Below are 12116 nucleotides of genomic sequence, written 5' to 3'. Positions count from 1 at the left end.
GGAACCAGTATAGGTCCTGAACCAAAAGTTTGGACTTGCGTTCAGCTCACAAAAAACGAGTTGAAAAATGGAGCTCAGGGGCACAGCAATTCACAAACTGGCAGAGTAATCAAGGCCAACTTTCGTCCAAAAATCTGTTGAGGGAAGGCAACGAGGCGGACTTGAAAGCGAGGCAGAATAGCAGGAAACAGATTTCAAGAGGTACGTTGGAATCGCCTGTAAAGCACAGGAAGAGGGGCACAACTTCGACAATGATGCACTTGGCCAAAAAGGGCGTATGCGTTTTCTCCTGAATATATTCAGGAGAAAACGCATACGCTCTTTTTGGCCAAGCAAGCAAGCGGGCAATGCAAATCTGCACTACAAAGAAGTATCACTTCCCACCGGTCAAAAGGGACATCCACAAAATGCGTAAAAACCAGAAAGGCAAGGCAGGCCCTGGAGAACAGGGAGCCTTGTTATGCTGATGGGCGGGATGTAAGTTGCCAACTGCCTCACTGGAGGAGTGCATTGTGTTCCCTAAAACAAGTAAACAACAGAGCTACAGAGCCAAGGGCACTTCCAGTCTAGGGAATATACCTTGGGAAAACTGAAAATCCATAAGACAGAGCCAGCCCCAAATTGAGGGCTGCACTGCTTACAGGAACATCAACCTGGGTACACCTGAAATATCCCAGGAAATATAAAAATGGTTCCAAACATTGTGGAACTTACGTACGATGGAATATCCCTCAGCCATGAAATCAATGTCCTAAGACCAGTAGCAGCAAAATGAGTGGATTCAGGTACGATGATTCTAAGTGAAAGAAGTCACACAGGAAAAGAAACTTATCATAAGATATCACTTAGGAAGATCCTGTAAACATGGCTACACATGAACTGAGTTAGGCAAGAGAACAGAGTCTCACATTTAGAAAACACTCCTATGCCTGCTTAAGGGGGAAGGAGAGGGGGGGTGATGCATCAAACCAGAGTTTGATATAAGCACAGGTACCGTTCCAAAAACCAACTATGGAATAGACAAGACCTACACCTTCCTCAGTGAAAGGGACTCAAAACCCCATATTTCCCGCAGAGGAATAGATCTGACTAGTAAGAATCTTAAAACCTATGTATTGATATGTCTCCGTAAGGGAATCAAGTGTGTCTAGACTGGCATAAACATGGCAGCGAGAATCAGCTCAAACCCACTCTAAAAAGGAATTTCAAAAACAAAACAAAGAAACAGGGAATTTCTTTACACTTCCTTCAGGGTCTCTGATGCAACCTGGAATGACCCTATCTACAATGACAGCTGGATGTGGCATAAGGCTGGACACTTGGGACTGAGAGGATTGGTGAGATTGGGTGAGCAAATGCAGACCCTTTAAAGCAATAATGCATGGCACCCATTCCATGGGTCCCAGCTCTCCAGGTTGAAGGGAATATTACTACAGCTATAACATGTACGGGAAACCTAGAGAATGGACACACTGTGAATACGAAAGGTTTCTAAAACTCAACGAAGAGTCCCTCTCCTGGTGCTCCGGTTTGACTTTCCAACTGCTTTCCTATCAATCTCCCAACTTGGAGAGACAGCCCCTTTAAGCTCCTGGTTCGCACAGGTTGCCAATTTGGCAGAGGATGAAAGGGAAGAGGGAGAACCAATGAGAGAGTAGCTGTTAGGCTTTTGGTTGGGCACATGTCACTCTAATTTCCTGGCAGGAAGAAGAATTAACCAAAGTCTCAGCCACCCACCGGGAACCAGTATAGGTCCTGAACCAAAAGTTTGGACTTGCGTTCAGCTCACAAAAAACGAGTTGAAAAATGGAGCTCAGGGGCACAGCAATTCACAAACTGGCAGATTAATCAAGGCCAACTATCGTCCAAAAATCTGTTGAGGGAAGGCAACGAGGCGGACTTGAAAGCGAGGCAGAATAGCAGGAAACAGATTTCAAGAGGTACGTTGGAATCGCCTGTAAAGCACAGGAAGAGGGGCACAACTTCGACAATGATGCACTTGGCCAAAAAGGGCGTATGCGTTTTCTCCTGAATATATTCAGGAGAAAACGCATACGCTCTTTTTGGCCAAGCAAGCAAGCGGGCAATGCAAATCTGCACTACAAAGAAGTATCACTTCCCACCGGTCAAAAGGGACATCCACAAAATGCGTAAAAACCAGAAAGGCAAGGCAGGCCCTGGAGAACAGGGAGCCTTGTTATGCTGATGGGCGGGATGTAAGTTGCCAACTGCCTCACTGGAGGAGTGCATTGTGTTCCCTAAAACAAGTAAACAACAGAGCTACAGAGCCAAGGGCACTTCCAGTCTAGGGAATATACCTTGGGAAAACTGAAAATCCATAAGACAGAGCCAGCCCCAAATTGAGGGCTGCACTGCTTACAGGAACATCAACCTGGGTACACCTGAAATATCCCAGGAAATATAAAAATGGTTCCAAACATTGTGGAACTTACGTACGATGGAATATCCCTCAGCCATGAAATCAATGTCCTAAGACCAGTAGCAGCAACATGAGTGGATTCAGGTACGATGATTCTAAGTGAAAGAAGTCACACAGGAAAAGAAACTTATCATAAGATATCACTTAGGAAGATCCTGTAAACATGGCTACACATGAACTGAGTTAGGCAAGAGAACAGAGTCTCACATTTAGAAAACACTCCTATGCCTGCTTAAGGGGGAAGGAGAGGGGGGGTGATGCATCAAACCAGAGTTTGATATAAGCACAGGTACCGTTCCAAAAACCAACTATGGAATAGACAAGACCTACACCTTCCTCAGTGAAAGGGACTCAAAACCCCATATTTCCCGCAGAGGAATAGATCTGACTAGTAAGAATCTTAAAACCTATGTATTGATATGTCTCCGTAAGGGAATCAAGTGTGTCTAGACTGGCATAAACATGGCAGCGAGAATCAGCTCAAACCCACTCTAAAAAGGAATTTCAAAAACAAAACAAAGAAACAGGGAATTTCTTTACAATTCCTTCAGGGTCTCTGATGCAACCTGGAATGACCCTATCTACAATGACAGCTGGATGTGGCATAAGGCTGGACACTTGGGACTGAGAGGATTGGTGAGATTGGGTGAGCAAATGCAGACCCTTTAAAGCAATAATGCATGGCACCCATTCCATGGGTCCCAGCTCTCCAGGTTGAAGGGAATATTACTACAGCTATAACGTGTACGGGAAACCTAGAGAATGGACACACTGTGAATACGAAAGGTTTCTAAAACTCAACGAAGAGTCCCTCTCCTGGTGCTCCGGTTTGACTTTCCAACTGCTTTCCTATCAATCTCCCAACTTGGAGAGACAGCCCCTTTAAGCTCCTGGTTCGCACAGGTTGCCAATTTGGCAGAGGATGAAAGGGAAGAGGGAGAACCAATGAGAGAGTAGCTGTTAGGCATTTGGTTGGGCACATGTCACTCTAATTTCCTGGCAGGAAGAAGAATTAACCAAAGTCTCAGCCACCCACCGGGAACCAGTATAGGTCCTGAACCAAAAGTTTGGACTTGCGTTCAGCTCACAAAAAACGAGTTGAAAAATGGAGCTCAGGGGCACAGCAATTCACAAACTGGCAGAGTAATCAAGGCCAACTATCGTCCAAAAATCTGTTGAGGGAAGGCAACGAGGCGGACTTGAAAGCGAGGCAGAATAGCAGGAAACAGATTTCAAGAGGTACGTTGGAATCGCCTGTAAAGCACAGGAAGAGGGGCACAACTTCGACAATGATGCACTTGGCCAAAAAGGGCGTATGCGTTTTCTCCTGAATATATTCAGGAGAAAACGCATACGCTCTTTTTGGCCAAGCAAGCAAGCGGGCAATGCAAATCTGCACTACAAAGAAGTATCACTTCCCACCGGTCAAAAGGGACATCCACAAAATGCGTAAACACCAGAAAGGCAAGGCAGGCCCTGGAGAACAGGGAGCCTTGTTATGCTGATGGGCGGGATGTAAGTTGCCAACTGCCTCACTGGAGGAGTGCATTGTGTTCCCTAAAACAAGTAAACAACAGAGCTACAGAGCCAAGGGCACTTCCAGTCTAGGGAATATACCTTGGGAAAACTGAAAATCCATAAGACAGAGCCAGCCCCAAATTGAGGGCTGCACTGCTTACAGGAACATCAACCTGGGTACACCTGAAATATCCCAGGAAATATAAAAATGGTTCCAAACATTGTGGAACTTACGTACGATGGAATATCCCTCAGCCATGAAATCAATGTCCTAAGACCAGTAGCAGCAAAATGAGTGGATTCAGGTACGATGATTCTAAGTGAAAGAAGTCACACAGGAAAAGAAACTTATCATAAGATATCACTTAGGAAGATCCTGTAAACATGGCTACACATGAACTGAGTTAGGCAAGAGAACAGAGTCTCACATTTAGAAAACACTCCTATGCCTGCTTAAGGGGGAAGGAGAGGGGGGGTGATGCATCAAACCAGAGTTTGATATAAGCACAGGTACCGTTCCAAAAACCAACTATGGAATAGACAAGACCTACACCTTCCTCAGTGAAAGGGACTCAAAACCCCATATTTCCCGCAGAGGAATAGATCTGACTAGTAAGAATCTTAAAACCTATGTATTGATATGTCTCCGTAAGGGAATCAAGTGTGTCTAGACTGGCATAAACATGGCAGCGAGAATCAGCTCAAACCCACTCTAAAAAGGAATTTCAAAAACAAAACAAAGAAACAGGGAATTTCTTTACACTTCCTTCAGGGTCTCTGATGCAACCTGGAATGACCCTATCTACAATGACAGCTGGATGTGGCATAAGGCTGGACACTTGGGACTGAGAGGATTGGTGAGATTGGGTGAGCAAATGCAGACCCTTTAAAGCAATAATGCATGGCACCCATTCCATGGGTCCCAGCTCTCCAGGTTGAAGGGAATATTACTACAGCTATAACATGTACGGGAAACCTAGAGAATGGACACACTGTGAATACGAAAGGTTTCTAAAACTCAACGAAGAGTCCCTCTCCTGGTGCTCCGGTTTGACTTTCCAACTGCTTTCCTATCAATCTCCCAACTTGGAGAGACAGCCCCTTTAAGCTCCTGGTTCGCACAGGTTGCCAATTTGGCAGAGGATGAAAGGGAAGAGGGAGAACCAATGAGAGAGTAGCTGTTAGGCTTTTGGTTGAGCACATGTCACTCTAATTTCCTGGCAGGAAGAAGAATTAACCAAAGTCTCAGCCACCCACCGGGAACCAGTATAGGTCCTGAACCAAAAGTTTGGACTTGCGTTCAGCTCACAAAAAACGAGTTGAAAAATGGAGCTCAGGGGCACAGCAATTCACAAACTGGCAGAGTAATCAAGGCCAACTATCGTCCAAAAATCTGTTGAGGGAAGGCAACGAGGCGGACTTGAAAGCGAGGCAGAATAGCAGGAAACAGATTTCAAGAGGTACGTTGGAATCGCCTGTAAAGCACAGGAAGAGGGGCACAACTTCGACAATGATGCACTTGGCCAAAAAGGGCGTATGCGTTTTCTCCTGAATATATTCAGGAGAAAACGCATACGCTCTTTTTGGCCAAGCAAGCAAGCGGGCAATGCAAATCTGCACTACAAAGAAGTATCACTTCCCACCGGTCAAAAGGGACATCCACAAAATGCGTAAAAACCAGAAAGGCAAGGCAGGCCCTGGAGAACAGGGAGCCTTGTTATGCTGATGGTCGGGATGTAAGTTGCCAACTGCCTCACTGGAGGAGTGCATTGTGTTCCCTAAAACAAGTAAACAACAGAGCTACAGAGCCAAGGGCACTTCCAGTCTAGGGAATATACCTTGGGAAAACTGAAAATCCATAAGACAGAGCCAGCCCCAAATTGAGGGCTGCACTGCTTACAGGAACATCAACCTGGGTACACCTGAAATATCCCAGGAAATATAAAAATGGTTCCAAACATTGTGGAACTTACGTACGATGGAATATCCCTCAGCCATGAAATCAATGTCCTAAGACCAGTAGCAGCAACATGAGTGGATTCAGGTACGATGATTCTAAGTGAAAGAAGTCACACAGGAAAAGAAACTTATCATAAGATATCACTTAGGAAGATCCTGTAAACATGGCTACACATGAACTGAGTTAGGCAAGAGAACAGAGTCTCACATTTAGAAAACACTCCTATGCCTGCTTAAGGGGGAAGGAGAGGGGGGGTGATGCATCAAACCAGAGTTTGATATAAGCACAGGTACCGTTCCAAAAACCAACTATGGAATAGACAAGACCTACACCTTCCTCAGTGAAAGGGACTCAAAACCCCATATTTCCCGCAGAGGAATAGATCTGACTAGTAAGAATCTTAAAACCTATGTATTGATATGTCTCCGTAAGGGAATCAAGTGTGTCTAGACTGGCATAAACATGGCAGCGAGAATCAGCTCAAACCCACTCTAAAAAGGAATTTCAAAAACAAAACAAAGAAACAGGGAAATTCTTTACAATTCCTTCAGGGTCTCTGATGCAACCTGGAATGACCCTATCTACAATGACAGCTGGATGTGGCATAAGGCTGGACACTTGGGACTGAGAGGATTGGTGAGATTGGGTGAGCAAATGCAGACCCTTTAAAGCAATAATGCATGGCACCCATTCCATGGGTCCCAGCTCTCCAGGTTGAAGGGAATATTACTACAGCTATAACATGTACGGGAAAGCTAGAGAATGGACACACTGTGAATACGAAAGGTTTCTAAAACTCAACGAAGAGTCCCTCTCCTGGTGCTCCGGTTTGACTTTCCAACTGCTTTCCTATCAATCTCCCAACTTGGAGAGACAGCCCCTTTAAGCTCCTGGTTCGCACAGGTTGCCAATTTGGCAGAGGATGAAAGGGAAGAGGGAGAACCAATGAGAGAGTAGCTGTTAGGCATTTGGTTGGGCACATGTCACTCTAATTTCCTGGCAGGAAGAAGAATTAACCAAAGTCTCAGCCACCCACCGGGAACCAGTATAGGTCCTGAACCAAAAGTTTGGACTTGCGTTCAGCTCACAAAAAACGAGTTGAAAAATGGAGCTCAGGGGCACAGCAATTCACAAACTGGCAGAGTAATCAAGGCCAACTATCGTCCAAAAATCTGTTGAGGGAAGGCAACGAGGCGCACTTGAAAGCGAGGCAGAATAGCAGGAAACAGATTTCAAGAGGTACGTTGGAATCGCCTGTAAAGCACAGGAAGAGGGGCACAACTTCGACAATGGTGCACTTGGCCAAAAAGGGCGTATGCGTTTTCTCCTGAATATATTCAGGAGAAAACGCATACGCTCTTTTTGGCCAAGCAAGCAAGCGGGCAATGCAAATCTGCACTACAAAGAAGTATCACTTCCCACCGGTCAAAAGGGACATCCACAAAATGCGTAAACACCAGAAAGGCAAGACAGGCCCTGGAGAACAGGGAGCCTTGTTATGCTGATGGGCGGGATGTAAGTTGCCAACTGCCTCACTGGAGGAGTGCATTGTGTTCCCTAAAACAAGTAAACAACAGAGCTACAGAGCCAAGGGCACTTCCAGTCTAGGGAATATACCTTGGGAAAACTGAAAATCCATAAGACAGAGCCACCCCCAAATTGAGGGCTGCACTGCTTACAGGAACCTCAACCTGGGTACACCTGAAATATCCCAGGAAATATAAAAATGGTTCCAAACATTGTGGAACTTACGTACGATGGAATATCCCTCAGCCATGAAATCAATGTCCTAAGACCAGTAGCAGCAACATGAGTGGATTCAGGTACGATGATTCTAAGTGAAAGAAGTCACACAGGAAAAGAAACTTATCATAAGATATCACTTAGGAAGATCCTGTAAACATGGCTACACATGAACTGAGTTAGGCAAGAGAACAGAGTCTCCAATTTAGAAAACACTCCTATGCCTGCTTAAGGGGGAAGGAGAGGTGGGGTGATGCATCAAACCAGAGTTTGATATAAGCACAGGTACCGTTCCAAAAACCAACTATGGAATAGACAAGACCTACACCTTCCTCAGTGAAAGGGACTCAAAACCCCATATTTCCCGCAGAGGAATAGATCTGACTAGTAAGAATCTTAAAACCTATGTATTGATATGTCTCCGTAAGGGAATCAAGTGTGTCTAGACTGGCATAAACATGGCAGCGAGAATCAGCTCAAACCCACTCTAAAAAGGAATTTCAAAAACAAAACAAAGAAACAGGGAAATTCTTTACAATTCCTTCAGGTTCTCTGATGCAACCTGGAATGACCCTATCTACAATGACAGCTTCATGTGGCATAAGGCTGGACACTTGCGACTGAGAGGATTGGTGAGATTGGGTGAGCAAATGCAGACCCTTTAAAGCAATAATGCATGGCACCCATTCCATGGGTCCCAGCTCTCCAGGTTGAAGGGAATATTACTACAGCTATAACATGTACGGGAAAGCTAGAGAATGGACACACTGTGAATACGAAAGGTTTCTAAAACTCAACGAAGAGTCCCTCTCCTGGTGCTCCGGTTTGACTTTCCAACTGCTTTCCTATCAATCTCCCAACTTGGAGAGACAGCCCCTTTAAGCTCCTGGTTCGCACAGGTTGCCAATTTGGCAGAGGATGAAAGGGAAGAGGGAGAACCAATGAGAGAGTAGCTGTTAGGCATTTGGTTGGGCACATGTCACTCTAATTTTCTGGCAGGAAGAAGAATTAACCAAAGTCTCAGCCACCCACCGGGAACCAGTATAGGTCCTGAACCAAAAGTTTGGACTTGCGTTCAGCTCACAAAAAACGAGTTGAAAAATGGAGCTCAGGGGCACAGCAATTCACAAACTGGCAGAGTAATCAAGGCCTACTATAGTCCAAAAATCTGTTGAGGGAAGGCAACGAGGCGGACTTGAAAGCGAGGCAGAATAGCAGGAAACAGATTTCAAGAGGTACGTTGGAATCGCCTGTAAAGCACAGGAAGAGGGGCACAACTTCGACAATGATGCACTTGGCCAAAAAGGGCGTATGCGTTTTCTCCTGAATATATTCAGGAGAAAACGCATACGCTCTTTTTGGCCAAGCAAGCAAGCGGGCAATGCAAATCTGCACTACAAAGAAGTATCACTTCCCACCGGTCAAAAGGGACATCCACAAAATGCGTAAAAACCAGAAAGGCAAGGCAGGCCCTGGAGAACAGGGAGCCTTGTTATGCTGATGGGCGGGATGTAAGTTGCCAACTGCCTCACTGGAGGAGTGCATTGTGTTCCCTAAAACAAGTAAACAACAGAGCTACAGAGCCAAGGGCACTTCCAGTCTAGGGAATATACCTTGGGAAAACTGAAAATCCATAAGACAGAGCCAGCCCCAAATTGAGGGCTGCACTGCTTACAAGAACCTCAACCTGGGTACACCTGAAATATCCCAGGAAATATAAAAATGGTTCCAAACATTGTGGAACTTACGTACGATGGAATATCCCTCAGCCATGAAATCAATGTCATAAGACCAGTAGCAGCAACATGAGTGGATTCAGGTACGATGATTCTAAGTGAAAGAAGTCACACAGGAAAAGAAACTTATCATAAGATATCACTTAGGAAGATCCTGTAAACATGGCTACACATGAACTGAGTTAGGCAAGAGAACAGAGTCTCACATTTAGAAAACACTCCTATGCCTGCTTAAGGGGGAAGGAGAGGGGGGGTGATGCATCAAACCAGAGTTTGATATAAGCACAGGTACCGTTCCAAAAACCAACTATGGAATAGACAAGACCTACACCTTCCTCAGTGAAAGGGACTCAAAACCCCATATTTCCCGCAGAGGAATAGATCTGACTAGTAAGAATCTTAAAACCTATGTATTGATATGTCTCCGTAAGGGAATCAAGTGTGTCTAGACTGGCATAAACATGGCAGCGAGAATCAGCTCAAACCCACTCTAAAAAGGAATTTCAAAAACAAAACAAAGAAACAGGGAATTTCTTTACAATTCCTTCAGGGTCTCTGATGCAACCTGGAATGACCCTATCTACAATGACAGCTGGATGTGGCATAAGGCTGGACACTTGGGACTGAGAGGATTGGTGAGATTGGGTGAGCAAATGCAGACCCTTTAAAGCAATAATGCATGGCACCCATTCCATGGGTCCCAGCTCTCCAGGTTGAAGGGAATATTACTACAGCTATAACATGTACGGGAAACCTAGAGAATGGACACACTGTGAATATGAAAGGTTTCTAAAACTCAACGAAGAGTCCCTCTCCTGGTGCTCCGGTTTGACTTTCCAACTGCTTTCCTATCAATCTCCCAACTTGGTGAGACAGACCCTTTAAGCTCCTGGTTCGCACAGGTTGCCAATTTGGCAGAGGATGAAAGGGAAGAGGGAGAACCAATGAGAGAGTAGCTGTTAGGCATTTGGTTGGGCACATGTCACTCTAATTTCCTGGCAGGAAGAAGAATTAACCAAAGTCTCAGCAACCCACCGGGAACCAGTATAGGTCCTGAACCAAAAGTTTGGACTTGCGTTCAGCTCACAAAAAACGAGTTGAAAAATGGAGCTCAGGGGCACAGCAATTCACAAACTGGCAGAGTAATCAAGGCCAACTATCGTCCAAAAATCTGTTGAGGGAAGGCAACGAGGCGGACTTGAAAGCGAGGCAGAATAGCAGGAAACAGATTTCAAGAGGTACGTTGGAATCGCCTGTAAAGCACAGGAAGAGGGGCACAACTTCGACAATGATGCACTTGGCCAAAAAGGGCGTATGCGTTTTCTCCTGAATATATTCAGGAGAAAACGCATACACCCTTTTTGGCCAAGCAAGCAAGCGGGCAATGCAAATCTGCACTACAAAGAAGTATCACTTCCCACCGGTCAAAAGGGACATCCACAAAATGCGTAAAAACCAGAAAGGCAAGGCAGGCCCTGGAGAACAGGGAGCCTTGTTATGCTGATGGGCGGGATGTAAGTTGCCAACTGCCTCACTGGAGGAGTGCATTGTGTTCCCTAAAACAAGTAAACAACAGAGCTACAGAGCCAAGGGCACTTCCAGTCTAGGGAATATACCTTGGGAAAACTGAAAATCCATAAGACAGAGCCAGCCCCAAATTGAGGGCTGCACTGCTTACAGGAACCTCAACCTGGGTACACCTGAAATATCCCAGGAAATATAAAAATGGTTCCAAACATTGTGGAACTTACGTACGATGGAATATCCCTCAACCATGAAATCAATGTCATAAGACCAGTAGCAGCAACATGAGTGGATTCAGGTACGATGATTCTAAGTGAAAGAAGTCACACAGGAAAAGAAACTTATCATAAGATATCACTTAGGAAGATCCTGTAAACATGGCTACACATGAACTGAGTTAGGCAAGAGAACAGAGTCTCACATTTAGAAAACACTCCTATGCCTGCTTAAGGGGGAAGGAGAGGGGGGGTGATGCATCAAACCAGAGTTTGATATAAGCACAGGTACCGTTCCAAAAGCCAACTATGGAATAGACAAGACCTACACCTTCCTCAGTGAAAGGGACTCAAAACCCCATATTTCCCGCAGAGGAATAGATCTGACTAGTAAGAATCTTAAAACCTATGTATTGATATGTCTCCGTAAGGGAATCAAGTGTGTCTAGACTGGCATAAACATGGCAGCGAGAATCAGCTCAAACCCACTCTAAAAAGGAATTTCAAAAACAAAACAAAGAAACAGGGAATTTCTTTACAATTCCTTCAGGGTCTCTGATGCAACCTGGAATGACCCTATCTACAATGACAGCTGGATGTGGCATAAGGCTGGACACTTGGGACTGAGAGGATTGGTGAGATTGGGTGAGCAAATGCAGACCCTTTAAAGCAATAATGCATGGCACCCATTCCATGGGTCCCAGCTCTCCAGGTTGAAGGGAATATTACTACAGCTATAACATGTACGGGAAACCTAGAGAATGGACACACTGTGAATACGAAAGGTTTCTAAAACTCAACGAAGAGTCCCTCTCCTGGTGCTCCGGTTTGACTTTCCAACTGCTTTCCTATCAATCTCCCAACTTGGAGAGACAGCCCCTTTAAGCTCCTGGTTCGCACAGGTTGCCAATTTGGCAGAGGATGAAAGGGAAGAGGGAGAACCAATGAGAGAGTAGCTGTTAGGCATTTGGTTGGGCACA

Source organism: Mesoplodon mirus (assembly GCF_964341445.2).
Source record: "Mesoplodon mirus genome assembly, chromosome: 10".
Lineage (NCBI taxonomy): Eukaryota > Metazoa > Chordata > Mammalia > Artiodactyla > Ziphiidae > Mesoplodon > Mesoplodon mirus.
This window is presented reverse-complemented; position numbering follows the sequence as displayed.